Source organism: Papaver somniferum, chromosome 4 (assembly GCF_003573695.1).
Source record: "Papaver somniferum cultivar HN1 chromosome 4, ASM357369v1, whole genome shotgun sequence".
Classification (NCBI taxonomy): domain Eukaryota; kingdom Viridiplantae; phylum Streptophyta; class Magnoliopsida; order Ranunculales; family Papaveraceae; genus Papaver; species Papaver somniferum.
The window spans coordinates 33498990-33515293 of NC_039361.1; positions in this window are offsets into that span (position 1 = coordinate 33498990).

Consider the following 16304-nt stretch of genomic DNA (forward strand, 5'->3'; position numbering starts at 1 on the left):
GAAAAGGTGGAGAACATGGGAGCAAGGTTGTGTTACAAGATCCTGATGGACAAGACACTAAAAAAATTATAAACGAAGACATAAAAATTAGTGTACTGTCAAATAGTTGTAAACTTAAATGCTTATAATAGTTTAGAAAAGGTTTAAATGTTTTATGAATGGTTTCAGTTGGTGTACTATCAACCAGTTGTAAACAATGTTTGTAATGGTTTCAATTATGTTTAACCCAAACCATATTGTCGCGGAATGTTATGTCTGTTTTTCGATGAAACCAAAAAGGTTTCCAGCGTATTTTGATTCCACTGTAGCAATAAAATGATGAAACCATAAATGGTTCTAATATTGCAGGTGAAACCAAAAGGAAAAGGGTCGTATCACGGCTTGGTTTAAACTCAAAATTTTGATATATTTCAAGGCATGGAACATTTTCATGTTCCAGGGAAGAAATATAATTACAATAAAAAGTATTAGACAATAGCAAGAAACACACCAAGGATCGCTTTTTGGCGATCAACATTCGACACAATGGTTACAAGTCATGGCAATAATTCATAACACCCCATCAACTGCACCACCCCCATCGCCGCCACAACCACCAGCACCACAATAAGATTAAACACAATAAGATGAAACCTACCACCACCATCAACTGCACCAACCCCATCGCCGCCACAACCACAAGCACCACAACCACCACTACCATTACCTCTTCAACTAAAACTAGTTTCAACAAAAAACAATCCACCTGTGTCCGCCATTAAAAATTGGTTTCATAGAGATCAATATTCAACAAAATGAAAAAAATACGATGAAACCTAAATAGGTTTCATCATTTTTCCACACATTTCCATTTCACCAACACAATGATGAAACCAATACCGACAACTTCCAAGTTAGGCCAAAATAAACTAGGAAAAAATTAGGTGAAACCAAATTTTGGTTTCATCATAAACTTAATTTTCATCATTAAAATCTTTGGTTTCATGATAGAAAATAGACAAGTTTATGATGAAACCAAATTTGGTTTCATCATTAGTTTACTGTTTTCACCAACCAAAACTGTCAGAATATGATGAAACCAATTTTGGTTTCATCATAAATCTGTCATTTCCCCAACACAATATTGATTTCGACGATGAAGATGTAGCATTATTTGTTGGTGGTGAAACATCAGAAGGCAGTAGTGGTGGTGGTGACTGTAGAGGATTGAATGAGGAGACGGAGGTGTTGTTGGTAGCGGATCTGCAAGTACTGGTGTTGATTTTAGATGATAAAATGAGGAGGAGGTGTTGTTGGTGGCCGATTTGAAGGTATTGGTGGTGGTTTTAGATGATAGAAGGAGGAGGCAGAAGTAGTGTTGGTGGCGGATCTGACATGTGGTGGTGGGAAAAAACAAAAGTAAGGGGAGCGGTGTTGTTGATGAAAAATCAAGACGTAGAAAGAGAAGAAGGTGATGATGATGTTAATGGAGGAGACGGTGGTGATGTTGGTGGCGGATCTGGACATAGCGACTGTTTTAATGGTGGAGAAGCTACTGTTGGTGGTAGATCTAAACATACAAGTAGAAAAAAAAAAGAATAAGGAGGTGCTCGTGGAAGAGATGGAGGTGTTGTTAGTGATGGATCTGGACATAACAACTGGTTTGGTGGTAGCGGAGCTACTGTTGGTGATATATTTGAACATAAAAGTAGCAGAGAAATAAACGGAGGTTTCATGGAGGAGACGGAGGTGTTGCTGCTGGTGGTGACGGAGGTGTTGCTGCTGGTGTTCGTGGGGATCTATCTTTGTTGCTGTTGGTGATGATGGTGGTGGAGAGAAGGAGGTGGAAGAAAGAAGAAAGGAGAGAAGAAGAAGAAGAAATAAAGATAAAAAGGGTATCTTTGGGCTTTTTAAAAATAATAAAAATTAAATTTATTCATTATTATTTGATTTGGGGTTTTCGTGCCACTTTTTAATCAAATTGTTTTTATTTATTAAAAATAATATGTCTGGATTTTTTGTATCACCAATTTGGTCACCTTTGTTTTGCAGAGCTTATTATGTTATATTAATATATTATTATTTGTTGATTTGCAACACTAATCCTTTATTATTTGCACATGTTCATTCTTTTGCTATCATATACTGGAGATTACCCACTGGACTCGTCACCCATTGATCCAAGATGGGCATAAACCTAAATATTAGATCATATTGGCCTTTCATGGTATGTCTCAGTTTTTATTTAATTCATCATGGATGCACACACGAGTCGCAGTGTAATTCTAAGTTATTATTTTATTTTTGCTTAACATTTTTACGATAACAGAATGGAATAATTCAACTACAATTTCTATTAACTGTTTTAACTCATGTCCCTTACTTAGCATGGGTTACTTGGTAAAGTATATAGATGTGACTTGATCTTTAGGTTCCGCCCCTCCCTCCAACTGTATACAACTAGGTGAACATTGCATTTGTGGTCTGTGTACGCAACTAGTTTGATACAGGGTAAAATAGTAACAGATTCAGAAAAAAAATCGTTTGTATGCAACCACATTCTATTTTTACACCTGCTTAGGCACACAACAATGATATATACTTCTGCTTTGGCACGCTCTAACCTATCCAGAGTTGGCTGTTGGAGAAAATGAGTTTTAATTAAAAAAGATTTTATGGTCTTGGTATGGTTTGATCTAATGACCTAAGGGTCTAAGGATACTCACTCATTTATGGGTGAATGAAGTGGAACCTTTAGTCCCACATTGTGGAAAACTAAAGAGGAGCTCCACTATATAATCATACACTTAGGCCTGTCAATGGAAATCCGTTAACCATTAGCCGAAACCGATTACCCGGTTGCCGTTACGTTTAGTTCCATTATATCCGTCACCGATAATGTAGCGGTTAATTTTGTCCGACGGTGACGGCAACGAAAGACCTATTTCCGTTAGACTTAGTTCTGTTAACCGCTAACGTGTGCCTAGCACGTGTAACATTCATCTATACCTAGGTTACTATACTCGAAATCGAATGAACATCATTTTCATCTTCTTCTGTTCTTCAACTTACAAACGAGAGTCATCTCCTTCCTTTCAATTCGATTAGAAAACTAGGGTCATCTCCTTCCTTTCAATTCGAGAAAAATCATCATCTTCATTCGATTAGAAAACTAGGGTTATCTTGTACTTTTTATTTCGAGTTTAATTTCAATCCTAAAAACTAAATTTTCAATTTAGGGTTTCTGAAAATTGAAATTAGGGTTTTCAATTCGTGAAATTAATCATGACCCAAAGCGAAAGAGGAGCATCCAATTGCTTTGGTTCATCAAAAAGAAGTCATCCCTCTCAATCACTTTCAGTTGCATCTGAATTACCTTCTGCATCTCAAGTTCAACAATCAGGAATTCAATCAACACCTGCTGCTGTTGCAACAGAAGAAGCAGTAGAAGAAATAGAAGTAGATGAAGTTCCAATTATAGCTGAAGCAAAGAAGAAACTGCGTGCAGTAAGGTCTGATGTTTGGGATGATTTTGAAAGGTTAACTGAAAAGAAGATGGTAAAAGGTAAGGAGATTGGGATACTTGTAGCTAAATGCAAATATTGTAATAAGAGAATGACTTCACCCAGTAGCCAAGGAACCAGCAAATTGCATTACCATGCCAAAACTTGCCAAAAAAAACCTGCAAACAAGAAAGGACAAACAAGGATTACTACAGTCAGAACAGGTAATGCACAAACTAAGCTTGCTAATTGGAAGAATATTGCTGATGCTACTAGGATACTAGTTTCCAAAATGATTTCTAAACATGGTTATCCAATCACTATAGTTGAGCATCCATATTTTGTTGAGTTTGTGAAGTCTTTAAATCCTGCTGCTAAACTTTACACTAGGAATACAGTTAGGGAAGATATCATGAAACTAAGAACTGAGTTCAAAAAAGAATTACAAGACCAATTTGAGACAATTACATCTAAGTGTAGTTTAACAACAGATATGTGGTCATGTAAGCATACAAAGGATGATTATTGCTGTGTGACAATGCATTACATAGATGATGATTGGAAACTGATTAAGAAAACACTTGCATATACTTTAGTGCCATCACCATATTCAGGAGAAGTTCTAGCATCTGTAGTGAAATCAGTATGTCTAGATTGGAACATAGATACTAAGCTTTTTGCTGTTGCTGCTGACAATGCTAGCTCCAACAATGTTATGATGGACCATCTGAAGAAATGGCTTGATAGCAAAGACTGTTTAGTTCTTAATGGGGATATGTTCCAAATGAGGTGTAGTAATCATGTATTACACTTGATTGTAGGGTGTGGAATGAGAGTGGCTGCTCCATTTATAGATGCAGTTAGAGAGTGTGTAAAATATGTCAAAGCAAGTCAGGCTAGAAAAGAGAGATTTGAATTTTCTATTGCTCAAGTTAAGCTTCCTTCTTCAAGGTCTGTGGGTTTAGATGTGGATACCAGGTGGAACTCCACCTATAAGATGCTAAAGGATGCAATCTTTCTGAGACAAGCTTTTGTTAGGCTAGCTGATTTAGATAATGACTTCAAGATACTACCAACCTCTAAGGAGTGGGAACAAGGAGTACACATATGTGAATGTTTGGAATTGTTTGATGTCATTTCAACCAAATTTGCTGGGATTAAGTATCCCACAGCAAATTTATATTATAATGGGGTGCAAGAAGTTAATAGATGCATTATGATATGGGAATCAAGTCAGCATGAGTACATCAGAGACATGGCCAATAATATGAGGATGAAATTTGATAGCTACTGGAAAGAAAGTAACACTTTGATGGGCATTGGGGTTGTTTTAGATCCTAGGTACAAAGCTAAATGGGTGGAGTTTGTTATGAAGAGAGTATATGGTGTGGATCACTATAAAAGTCACTATAACAAATTTGAGCTTGCACTCAATGCTCTTTTCTGTGCTTATGAAACAAACACTACAGCTCCATATTATTTTGATACTGCAATGCATTCAATTGCATTTGAGAGCTGTGCAGGTACAAGTACAACAACATCATATGGATTTGGTTATGATGATTTCATTATGGAAAACAATATGTTTGAGGTTGAGAAGTCAGAATTGGAGACATACTTAGCAGAACCAGTTCTTCCTAAAGGCACAGCTGCTGAAGAAATGAGGTTTGATATCTTAAGTTGGTGGAAGAATCATTCTGCTAAGTACCCAATTCTCTCAAGGATTGCAAGAGATGTATTGGCTGTTCCAGTGACAAGTGTAGCATCAGAATCCATGTTTAGTATTGGTGGCAGAGTTCTCACATCTCACAGGAGTTCATTAGCTCCAGATCTTGTTGAAGCTTTGCTTTGTTTGGGTGATTGGCTGCCAGATCTCACTCTCAGTGAGAGCAATAGTTGTGTTACTGGTAAGTTTCCTTATATCTTAATATTTTACTAGCTTTTACTGATAGTTGTGACTGCACTGACATTGCCACTTTTATTGGCTTATTGCACTGACACTGCCACTTAGTTATATCGGGAAGTCTTATCCTGGACACATCTTCGCACGTTGGGGTTTATCATTACTTCAGAGGATACCCGCGAACTAATGTGTTAAGGACAGCTTGTTGAACCTGTGATTCTGCCCTCATCAATTTGTTCGTGGTAGAGTTGTTTGATACTGTTCTTTATATTTATTGTTTGATACATCTGACGTTTCTTCAATTGTTGCAAGATTCCAACAATCTTAACACATTATTATTCCTTGTAACAATGGGAAAGAACGATGTTGAAAGACCACAGAAGTTTAACGGAAAGGATTTCAAGAGATGGCAATCCAAGATGCTATTTTATCTAAGCCATCATGAACTGGATTATGTACTTGTTCCACATGCTGAATTAATGAATGCTGAAGGTTTAACTGAGGAGGCGATCGAGTATAACAAGAGGTGTAATTTTCTGGCGAAAAATCATATCATGAATGGTTTGGAAGATGCGATGTATGATTTTTACAATGCTAAAGAAAATTTCAGTGCTTATGATTTGTGGACTGCGTTAGAAGCAAAGTATCAAGCGGAGACTGCAGGGAGCAAGAAATTTCTGGTGGCGAAGTTTATGGACTTCAAGATGACGAATGATAAACCTGTTGTTGATCAATTTCTCGAATTTCAACAGATCATTAATGAGATTCTTGCTGAAGGTATGGTCATTGATGAGACGTTTCAAGTATCTGCAGTAATTGAGAAGTTACCATCTTCTTGGTCTGAATACAAGAAAAAGCTAAGACATGAAACTGGCGAGATCAACATGGTTGAATTAGGAAAGAAAATTCAAGTGGAAGAGATGCTGTGCACCAAGGATAAGAACGTGTCTTCTGCAAGGGACATGAGTAACAAAGCTCATATGACTGAACACAGATCTTCCAAAGCTGGAAAAGGTGAGAGTAACAATCGTAACTCTAAGCGTGGTCCTCCCAAGAAAGGTATGTTTCGAAAACCAGAGTCTAGCATTACTAAAATTAAGGGTGCTTGTTATGCGTGTGGAGTTACTGGACATATGGCAGTTCACTGTAGACATCGTAAGGACAAAAAGGATAGTGCTAACTTGGTTGAAAAGAACAAGGACGAGTTTTCTGCAGTAGTGTCTGAAGTTAATTTGGTGACCAATGTGATGGACTGGTGGGTAGACTCTGGAGCTACCAAGCATGTTTGTGGGAACAGAGACCTGTTCACCTCCTACCAGAGGGTAAGGGAAGGCGAGAAACTCTATATGGGTAACTCATCTGCATCAGAGGTTGCAGGAAAAGGAAAGGTCGGTCTGAAGCTCACATCTGGCAAGACTCTCACATTGAATGAAGTTCTTCATGTTCCAGACATCTGCAAAAATCTTGTTTCTTGTTCTGTTTTAGATGATAAGGGTTTTAAAGTTTCAATTGAGTCTGGAAAACTTATAGTAACTAAGGGAAATGATTATGTGGGTAAGGGTTATAAGACTGGGGGTCTTTACAAACTTAATGTAACCTGTCCTGAAGTGAAATTGAATGATTCTTCTGCTTACATGTGTGTGTCATCGAATGTTTGGCATGGTAGACTTGGTGATGTAAATTAAAAATCAATGCATAAACTGGCTAGCGTAGGCTGCATACCCAAATTCACTTTAGATAAAAGTCATAAGTGTGAGATTTGCGTAGAATCTAAGCATGCTAAGAAATCATTCAGGAAGAATGTCCAGAGAAACACTAAACCCTTAGAATTGATTCATTCAGACGTAGTTGACATGAAGTCAGTTCAAACTAGAGGTGGTAAGAAATGGTTTGTCACTTTTATAGATGATTGTACGAGGTACTGTCAGGTTTATTTGCTTAGAGGGAAGGACAACGCCTTAGAAGCCTTTAAGATATATAAACGTGAAGTTGAAAACCAATTGAATGCTACCATTAAAACTTTTAGGTCTGACCGTGGTGGTGAGTATCTAATTCCTATTGGAGATTTCTGTGAAGAACATGGCATAATACATGAAACTACAGCCCCTTATTCACCTCAATCCAATGGTGTAGCTGAACGAAAGAACCGTACCCTTAAGGATATGATGAATGCCATGTTGATTAGTTCAGGATTACCTTCGAATTTGTGGGGGGAGGCTATCCTCTCAGCCAATTACATCCTGAACAGAGTACCCTTTAAAGGATCAGATAAAAGTCCATATGAGTTATGGAAAGGTAAACAACCATCTTATGATTACTTCAAAGTGTGGGGGTGCTTGGCAAAGGTGGCCATCCCTCCTCCTAAGACAAATAATATAGGACCCAAAACCGTTGATTGTGTTTTTATAGGGTATCCTGAGCATTCTAGTGCTCATAGATTTATGGTTGTGAGTTCTGAAATTTCTGACATAGGGTTGAATACTATCATGGAGTCTAGGGATGCTGAGTTCTTTGAGAATGTTTTTCCTATGAAACGTGATTCTCGGAAGAGATGTTTATATGATCCCCTAGAATTTACATCATCCAGTCAGTCATTACCTTTAGAGGAAGATGAACCAGAAATAGAACCTAGAAGAGGTAAAAGGGTTAAAACTATGAAAACCTATCCTGGTTGCATTACATACCTAGCCGAGTCTGATCCTCAGACTTATAAAGAAGCCATGACTTGTCCTGAAGCTCCGTGGTGGAAAGAAGCTTCAATTAGTGAAATGGATTCCATTCGAGAAAACGGTACTTTTGAACTTGTAGATTTACCTACAGGGTCTAAGGCCATAGGTTGTAAATGGATTTTCAAGAGAAAACGTAATATAAATGGAACTATTGAAAAATACAAGGCTAGGTTGGTAGCGAAAGGCTATAAACAGATAGAAGGTATAGACTTCTTTGATACATATTCACCAGTAAGTAGAATTAGCTCCATTAGGATGTTAATTGCTATAGCTTCTGTCCATAACCTACAGATACATCAAATGGATGTAAAGACAACGTTTTTGAATGGTGAATTAGATGAAGAAATTTATATGGAACAACCCGAAGGATTTGTAGTTAAAGGTTGTGAGAAGAAAGTTTGTAAACTGAAGAAATCTTTGTATGGATTGAAACAAGCACCTAAACAGTGGCATGAGAAATTTGATCATGTGATGATTTCTAGTGGTTTTAGAATTAATGAATCTGATAAGTGTGTTTACACTAAACTTGTCAAGGATTCCTGTGTGATTGTATGCTTGTATGTTGATGATATGCTTATAATAGGTACAAACATGGATGTTATTAATACCACTAAGAAAATGTTGAATGAGAAATTTTACATGAAAGACTTAGGCCCCGCTGATGTCATATTAGGGATGAAGATTAGAAAAACTTCTAATGGCTATAGTCTGAGTCAGTCTCATTATGTCGAATCCATACTTAAGAAATATAATCAGTTTGACTGTAAACCTGTTTGCACTCCATATGATTCTTCTTGCAAACTCATGAAGAATAAGGGTGTAGGTGTTAACCAACTTGAATACTCGAGAGTCATAGGAAGTCTGATGTATTTGATGAATTGTACGAGACCAGACATTGCTTATGCTGTGAGTAGGTTAAGCAGGTATACTTGTAATCCAGGGAAGAAACATTGGGATGCACTTAATAGAGTGCTAAAGTACTTGAAGTACACAATGACCTTTTGTTTGAATTACGAAGGGTATCCGGCCGTCCTTGAGGGATTTTGTGATGCGAACTGGATAGCAGACTCAGAGGAGTTCAAGTCTACGAGTGGATATGTATTCACTCTAGCAGGTGCGTCTGTATCTTGGAAGAGTTCCAAACAGACATGTATAGCTCGCTCAACTATGGAGTCGGAGTTTATTGCGTTAGATAAAGCAGGAGAGGAGGCCGAATGGCTAAGAAACTTTTTAGAAGATATTCCTCTCTGGCATAGGCCTGTGCCAGCTATATCTATACATTGTGACAGCAAATCTGCAATAGGTATAGCTAAAAATAGCTTCTACAATGGAAAGTCTATACATATGCGTAGAAGACATGATTCTTTGAAATTACTAATCTCAACAGGCGTTATTTCCATAGATTGGACAAGGTCCAAGGAGAATATCGCGGACCCTTTGACGAAAGGGCTTTTCCAAGGAGATAGTTAGTAAAGCATCGAAGGGGATGGGGCTTAGGCTAAAATAATTAAACTTTCCATGAAGGATACTCAACCTTGCTGACTGGAGATTCCAAGATCAAGGTTTCGAATGAGACAACTAATTTGTGGTAGTTAAAGGTAAACACTATCAGATAATTTTATTATTTGTCCCTTCCCTATGGTGTTGATGTGATAGTGTGACTGCATGTGGAGGATGACTTTTAATTAAGTCTTAATGAGTTCTATAGTTTCAATTTAAGATTGAAGTGGGGTGTAGCAGTAAACACTCTTGATGGAATTCACCTATCTGAATGAGGAAGTGGGTCGCTTCCTATGAGAATGGAGCCAATTCTTTAGAGCATTCTGAGAAACAGGATATGTCCAGGGTCAAAATGGACAAAACGGCACGAACTTAGCAACACTTGGAGGATATCATGCGTGGATATTATTTGAACTACACCAAACGCTAGCAGTTCAAGACATCGCGTTCACTGTTTAGCTAGTAGTTCCGGTAACTTCTCACTAAGCAAGGTTCAAGACCTCATGGACACCTTTGCCTAAATGGTATTTTCCTTACTCTGATTTTTTCGTTTTCCGACATTTCATTCATGTGGGGGATTGTTGGAGAAAATGAGTTTTAATTAAAAAAGATTTTATGGTCTTGGTATGGTTTGATCTAATGACCTAAGGGTCTAAGGATACTCACTCATTTTTGGGTGAATGAAGTGGAACCTTTAGTCCCACATTGTGGAAAACTAAAGAGGAGCTCCACTATATAATCATACACTTATGTATGAATTGTAAAACGTGGGTGGAGCGGGTGGGCAAAAATACATATTTTGACCCATGCGATATACGCGTATACCATGCACCAAGTCCATTTCCTATTCGGATTTACTTTTTGGAGAATTTTTTCTTTAGGAATTTAATTCCAAAATTATTTTTTAAGAGTTTTATTTGTGGGAAATTCCTTTTACGAGTTTTACTTGTTTTTGAAGAAAACAAAAAAAACCTAACTTGATTTGCAAGTATCTCATCCTATAAATATGACTCGAAATTCTGTTTTTAAAAAAACGTAATATAAATGGAACTACTGAAAAATACAAGGCTAGGTTGGTAGCGAAAGGCTATAAACAGATAGAAGGTATAGACTTCTTTGATACATATTCACCAGTAAGTAGAATTAGCTCCATTAGGATGTTAATTGCTATAGCTTCTGTCCATAACCTACAGATACATCAAATGGATGTAAAGACAGCGTTTTTGAATGGTGAATTAAATGAAGAAATTTATATGGAACAACCCGAAGGATTTGTAGTTAAAGGTTGTGAGAAGAAGGTTTGTAAACTGAAGAAATCTTTGTATGGATTGAAACAAGCACCTAAACAGTGGCATGAGAAATTTGATCATGTGATGATTTCTAGTGGTTTTAGAATTAATGAATCTGATAAGTGTGTTTATACTAAACTTGTCAAGGATGCCTGTGTGATTATATGCTTGTATGTTGATGATATGCTTATACTAGGTACAAACATGGATGTTATTAATACCACTAAGAAAATGTTGAATGAGAACTTTGACATGAAAGACTTAGGCCCCGCTGATGTCATATTAGGGATGAAGATTAGAAAAACTTCTAATGGCTATAGTCTGAGTCAGTCTCATTATGTTGAATCCATACTTAAGAAATATAATCAGTTTGACTGTAAACCTGTTTGCACTCCATATGATTCTTCTTGCAAACTCATGAAGAATAAGGGTGTAGGTGTTAACCAACTTGAATACTCAAGATTCATAGGAAGTCTGATGTATTTGATGAATTGTACGAGACCAGACATTGCTTATGCTGTGAGTAGGTTAAGCAGGTATACTTGTAATCCAGGGCAGAAACATTGGGATGCACTTAATAGAGTGCTAAAGTACTTGAAGTACACAATGACCTTTTGTTTGAATTACGAAGGGTATCCGGCCGTCCTTGAGGGATTTTGCGATGCGAACTGGATAGCAGACTCAGAGGAGTCTAAGTCTACGAGTGGATATGTATTCACTCTAGCAGGTGCGTCTGTATCTTGGAAGAGTTCCAAACAGACATGTATAGCTCGCTCAACTATGGAGTCGGAGTTTATTGCGTTAGATAAAGCAGGAGAGGAGGCCGAATGGCTAAGAAACTTTTTAGAAGATATTCCTCTCTGGCATAGGCCTGTGCCAGCTATATCTATACATTGTGACAGCAAATCTGCAATAGGTAGAGCTAAAAATAGCTTCTACAATGGAAAATCTATACATATGCGTAGAAGACATGATTCTTTGAAATTACTAATCTCAACAGGCGTTATTTCCATAGATTGGACAAGGTCCAAGGAGAATATCGCGGACCCTTTGACGAAAGGCTTGTCCAAGGAGATAGTTAGTAAAGCATCGAAGGGGATGGGGCTTAGGCTCAAATAATTAAACTTGCCATGAAGGATACTCAACCTTGCTGACTGGAGATTCCAAGATCAAGGTTTCGAATGAGACAACTAATTTGTGGTAGTTAAAGGTAAACACTATCAGATAATTTTATTATCTGTCCCTTCCCTATGGTGTTGATGTGATAGTGTGACTGCATGTGGAGGATGACTTTTAATTAAGTCTTAATGAGTTCTATAGTTTCAATTTAAGATTGAAGTGGGGTGTAGCAGTAAGCACTCTTAATGGAACTCACCTATCTGAATGAGGAAGTGGGTCGCTTCCTATGAGAATGGAGCCAATTCTTTAGAGCATTCTGAGAAACAGGATATGTCCAGGGCCAAAATGGACAAAACGGCACGAACTTAGCAACACTTGGAGGATATCATGCGTGGATATTATTTGAACTACACCAAACGCTAGCAGTTCAAGACATCGCGTTCACTGTTTAGCTAGTAGTTCCGGTAACTTCTCACTAAGCAAGGTTCAAGACCTCATGGACACCTTTGCCTAAATGGTATTTTCCTTACTCTGATTTTTTCGTTTTCCGATATTTCATTCATGTGGGGGATTGTTGGAGAAAATGAGTTTTAATTAAAAAGATTTTATGGTCTTGGTATGGTTTGATCTAATGACCTAAGGGTCTAAGGATACTCACTTATTTTTGGGTGAATGAAGTGGAACCTTTAGTCCCACATTGTGGAAAACTAAAGAGGAGCTCCACTATATAATCATACACTTATGTATGAATTGTAAAACGTGGGTGGAGCGGGTGGGCAAAAATACATATTTTGACCCATGCGATATACGCGTATACCATGCACCAAGTCCCTTTCCTACACGGATTTATTTTTTGGAGAATTTTTTCTTTAGGAATTTAATTCCAAAATTATTTTTTAAGAGTTTTATTTGTGGGAAATTCCTTTTACGAGTTTTACTTGTTTTCGAAGAAAACAAAAAACCTAATTTGATTTGCAAGTATCTCATCCTATAAATATGACTCGAAATTCTGTTTTAAAAACACACAAGCAGCGACTATCTCTAGGTCTATTTTTCTTCTTCTTCTTATATTTTGTGCGGCGTTTTGCTTCCATCCTTGTTGCTGAGTTCAAGAGTGGGTAACTTGCGTTGTGCTAACTCAAGTTATATCGGGCAGTCTTATCCTGGACACATCTTCGCACGTTGGGGTTTAGCATTACTTCAGAGTATACCCGCGAACTAATGTGTTAAGGACAGCTTGTTCAACCTGTGATTCTTCCCTCATCAATTTGTTCGTGGTAGAGTTGTTTGATACTGTTCTTTATATTTATTGTTTGATACATCTGACGTTTCTTCAATTGTTGCAAGATTCCAACAATCTTAACACATTATTATTCCTTGTAACAATGGGAAAGAACGATGTTGAAAGACCACAGAAGTTTAACAGAAAGGATTTCAAGAGATGGCAATCCAAGATGCTATTTTATCTAAGCCATCATGAACTGGATTATGTACTTGTTCCACATGCTGAATTGATGAATGCTGAAGGTTTAACTGAGGAGGCGATCGAGTATAACAAGAGGTGTAATTTTCTGGCGAAAAATCATATCATGAATGGTTTGGAAGATGCGATGTATGATTTTTACAATGCTAAAGAAAATTTCAGTGCTTATGATTTGTGGACTGCGTTAGAAGCAAAGTATCAAGCGGAGACTGCAGGGAGCAAGAAATTTTTGGTGGCGAAGTTTATGGACTTCAAGATGACGAATGATAAACCTGTTGTTGATCAATTTCTCGAATTTCAACAGATCATTAATGAGATTCTTGCTGAAGGTATGGTCATTGATGAGACGTTTCAAGTATCTGCAGTAATTGAGAAGTTACCATCTTCTTGGTCTGAATACAAGAAAAAGCTAAGACATGAAACTGGCGAGATCAACATGGTTGAATTAGGAAAGAAAATTCAAGTGGAAGAGATATTGTGCACCAAGGATAAGAACGTGTCTTCTGCAAGGGACATGAGTAACAAAGCTCATATGACTGAACACAGATCTTCCAAAGCTGGAAAAGGTGAGAGTAACAATCGTAACTCTAAGCGTGGTCCTCCCAAGAAAGGTATGTTTCGAAAACCAGAGTCTAGCATTACTAAAATTAAGGGTGCTTGTTATGCGTGTGGAGTTACTGGACATATGGCAGTTCACTGTAGACATCGTAAGGACAAAAAGGATAGTGCTAACTTGGTTGAAAAGAACAAGGACGAGTTTTCTGCAGTTGTGTCTGAAGTTAATTTGGTGACCAATGTGATGGACTGGTGGGTAGACTCTGGAGCTACCAAGCATGTTTGTGGGAACAGAGACCTGTTCACCTCCTACCAGAGGGTAGGGGAAGGCGAGAAACTCTATATGGGTAACTCATCTGCATCAGAGGTTGCAGGAAAAGGAAAGGTCGGTCTGAAGCTCACATCTGGCAAGACTCTCACATTGAATGAAGTTCTTCATGTTCCAGACATCTGCAAAAATCTTGTTTCTTATTCTGTTTTAGATGATAAGGGTTTTAAAGTTTCAATTGAGTCTGGAAAACTTATAGTAACTAAGGGAAATGATTATGTGGGTAAGGGTTATAAGACTGGGGGTCTTTACAAACTTAATGTAACCTGTCCTGAAGTGAAATTGAATGATTCTTCTGCTTACATGTGCGTGTCATCGAATGTTTGGCATGGTAGACTTGGTCATGTAAATTACAAATCAATGCATAAACTGGCTAGCGTAGGCTGCATACCCAAATTCACTTTAGATAAAAGTCATAAGTGTGAGATTTGCGTAGAATCTAAGCATGCTAAGAAATCATTCAGGAAGAATGTCCAGAGAAACACTAAACCCTTAGAATTGATTCATTCAGACGTAGTTGACATGAAGTCAGTTCAAACTAGAGGTGGTAAGAAATGGTTTGTCACTTTTATAGATGATTGTACGAGGTACTGTCAGGTTTATTTGCTTAGAGGGAAGGACAACGCCTTAGAAGCCTTTAAGATATATAAACGTGAATTTGAAAACCAATTGAATGCTACCATTAAAACTTTTAGGTCTGACCGTGGTGGTGAGTATCTAATTCCTATTGGAGATTTCTGTGAAGAACATGGCATAATACATGAAACTACATCCCCTTATTCACCTCAATCCAATGGTGTAGCTGAACGAAAGAACCGTACCCTTAAGGATATGATGAATGCCATGTTGATTAGTTCAGGATTACCTTCGAATTTGTGGGGGGAGGCTATCCTCTCAGCCAATTACATCCTGAACAGAGTACCCTTTAAAGGATCAGATAAAAGTCCATATGAGTTATGGAAAGGTAAACAACCATCTTATGATTACTTCAAAGTGTGGGGGTGCTTGGCAAAGGTGGCCATCCCTTCTCCTAAGACAAATAATATAGGACCCAAAACCGTTGATTGTGTTTTTATAGGGTATCCTGAGCATTCTAGTGCTCATAGGTTTATGGTTGTGAGTTCTGAAATTTCTGACATAGGGTTGAATACTATCATGGAGTCTAGGGATGCTGAGTTCTTTGAGAATGTTTTTCCTATGAAACGTGATTCTCGGAAGAGATGTTTAGATGATCCCCTAGAATTTACATCATCCAGTCAGTCATTACCTTTAGAGGAAGATGAACCAGAAATAGAACCTAGAAGAGGTAAAAGGGTTAAAACTATGAAAACCTATCCTGGTTGCATTACATACCTAGCCGAGTCTGATCCTCAGACTTATAAAGAAGCCATGACTTGTCCTGAAGCTCCGTGGTGGAAGGAAGCTTCAATTAGTGAAATGGATTCCATTCGAGAAAACGGTACTTTTGAACTTGTAGATTTACCTACAGGGTCTAAGGCCATAGGTTGTAAATGGATTTTCAAGAGAAAACGTAATATAAATGGAACTATTGAAAAATACAAGGCTAGGTTGGTAGCGAAAGGCTATAAACAGATAGAAGGTATAGACTTCTTTGATACATATTCACCAGTAAGTAGAATTAGCTCCATTAGGATGTTAATTGCTATAGCTTCTGTCCATAACCTACAGATACATCAAATGGATGTAAAGACAGCGTTTTTGAATGGTGAATTAGATGAAGAAATTTATATGGAACAACCCGAAGGATTTGTAGTTAAAGGTTGTGAGAAGAAAGTTTGTAAACTGAAGAAATCTTTGTATGGATTGAAACAAGCACCTAAACAGTGGCATGAGAAATTTGATCATGTGATGATTTCTAGTGGTTTTAGAATTAATGAATCTGATAAGTGTGTTTA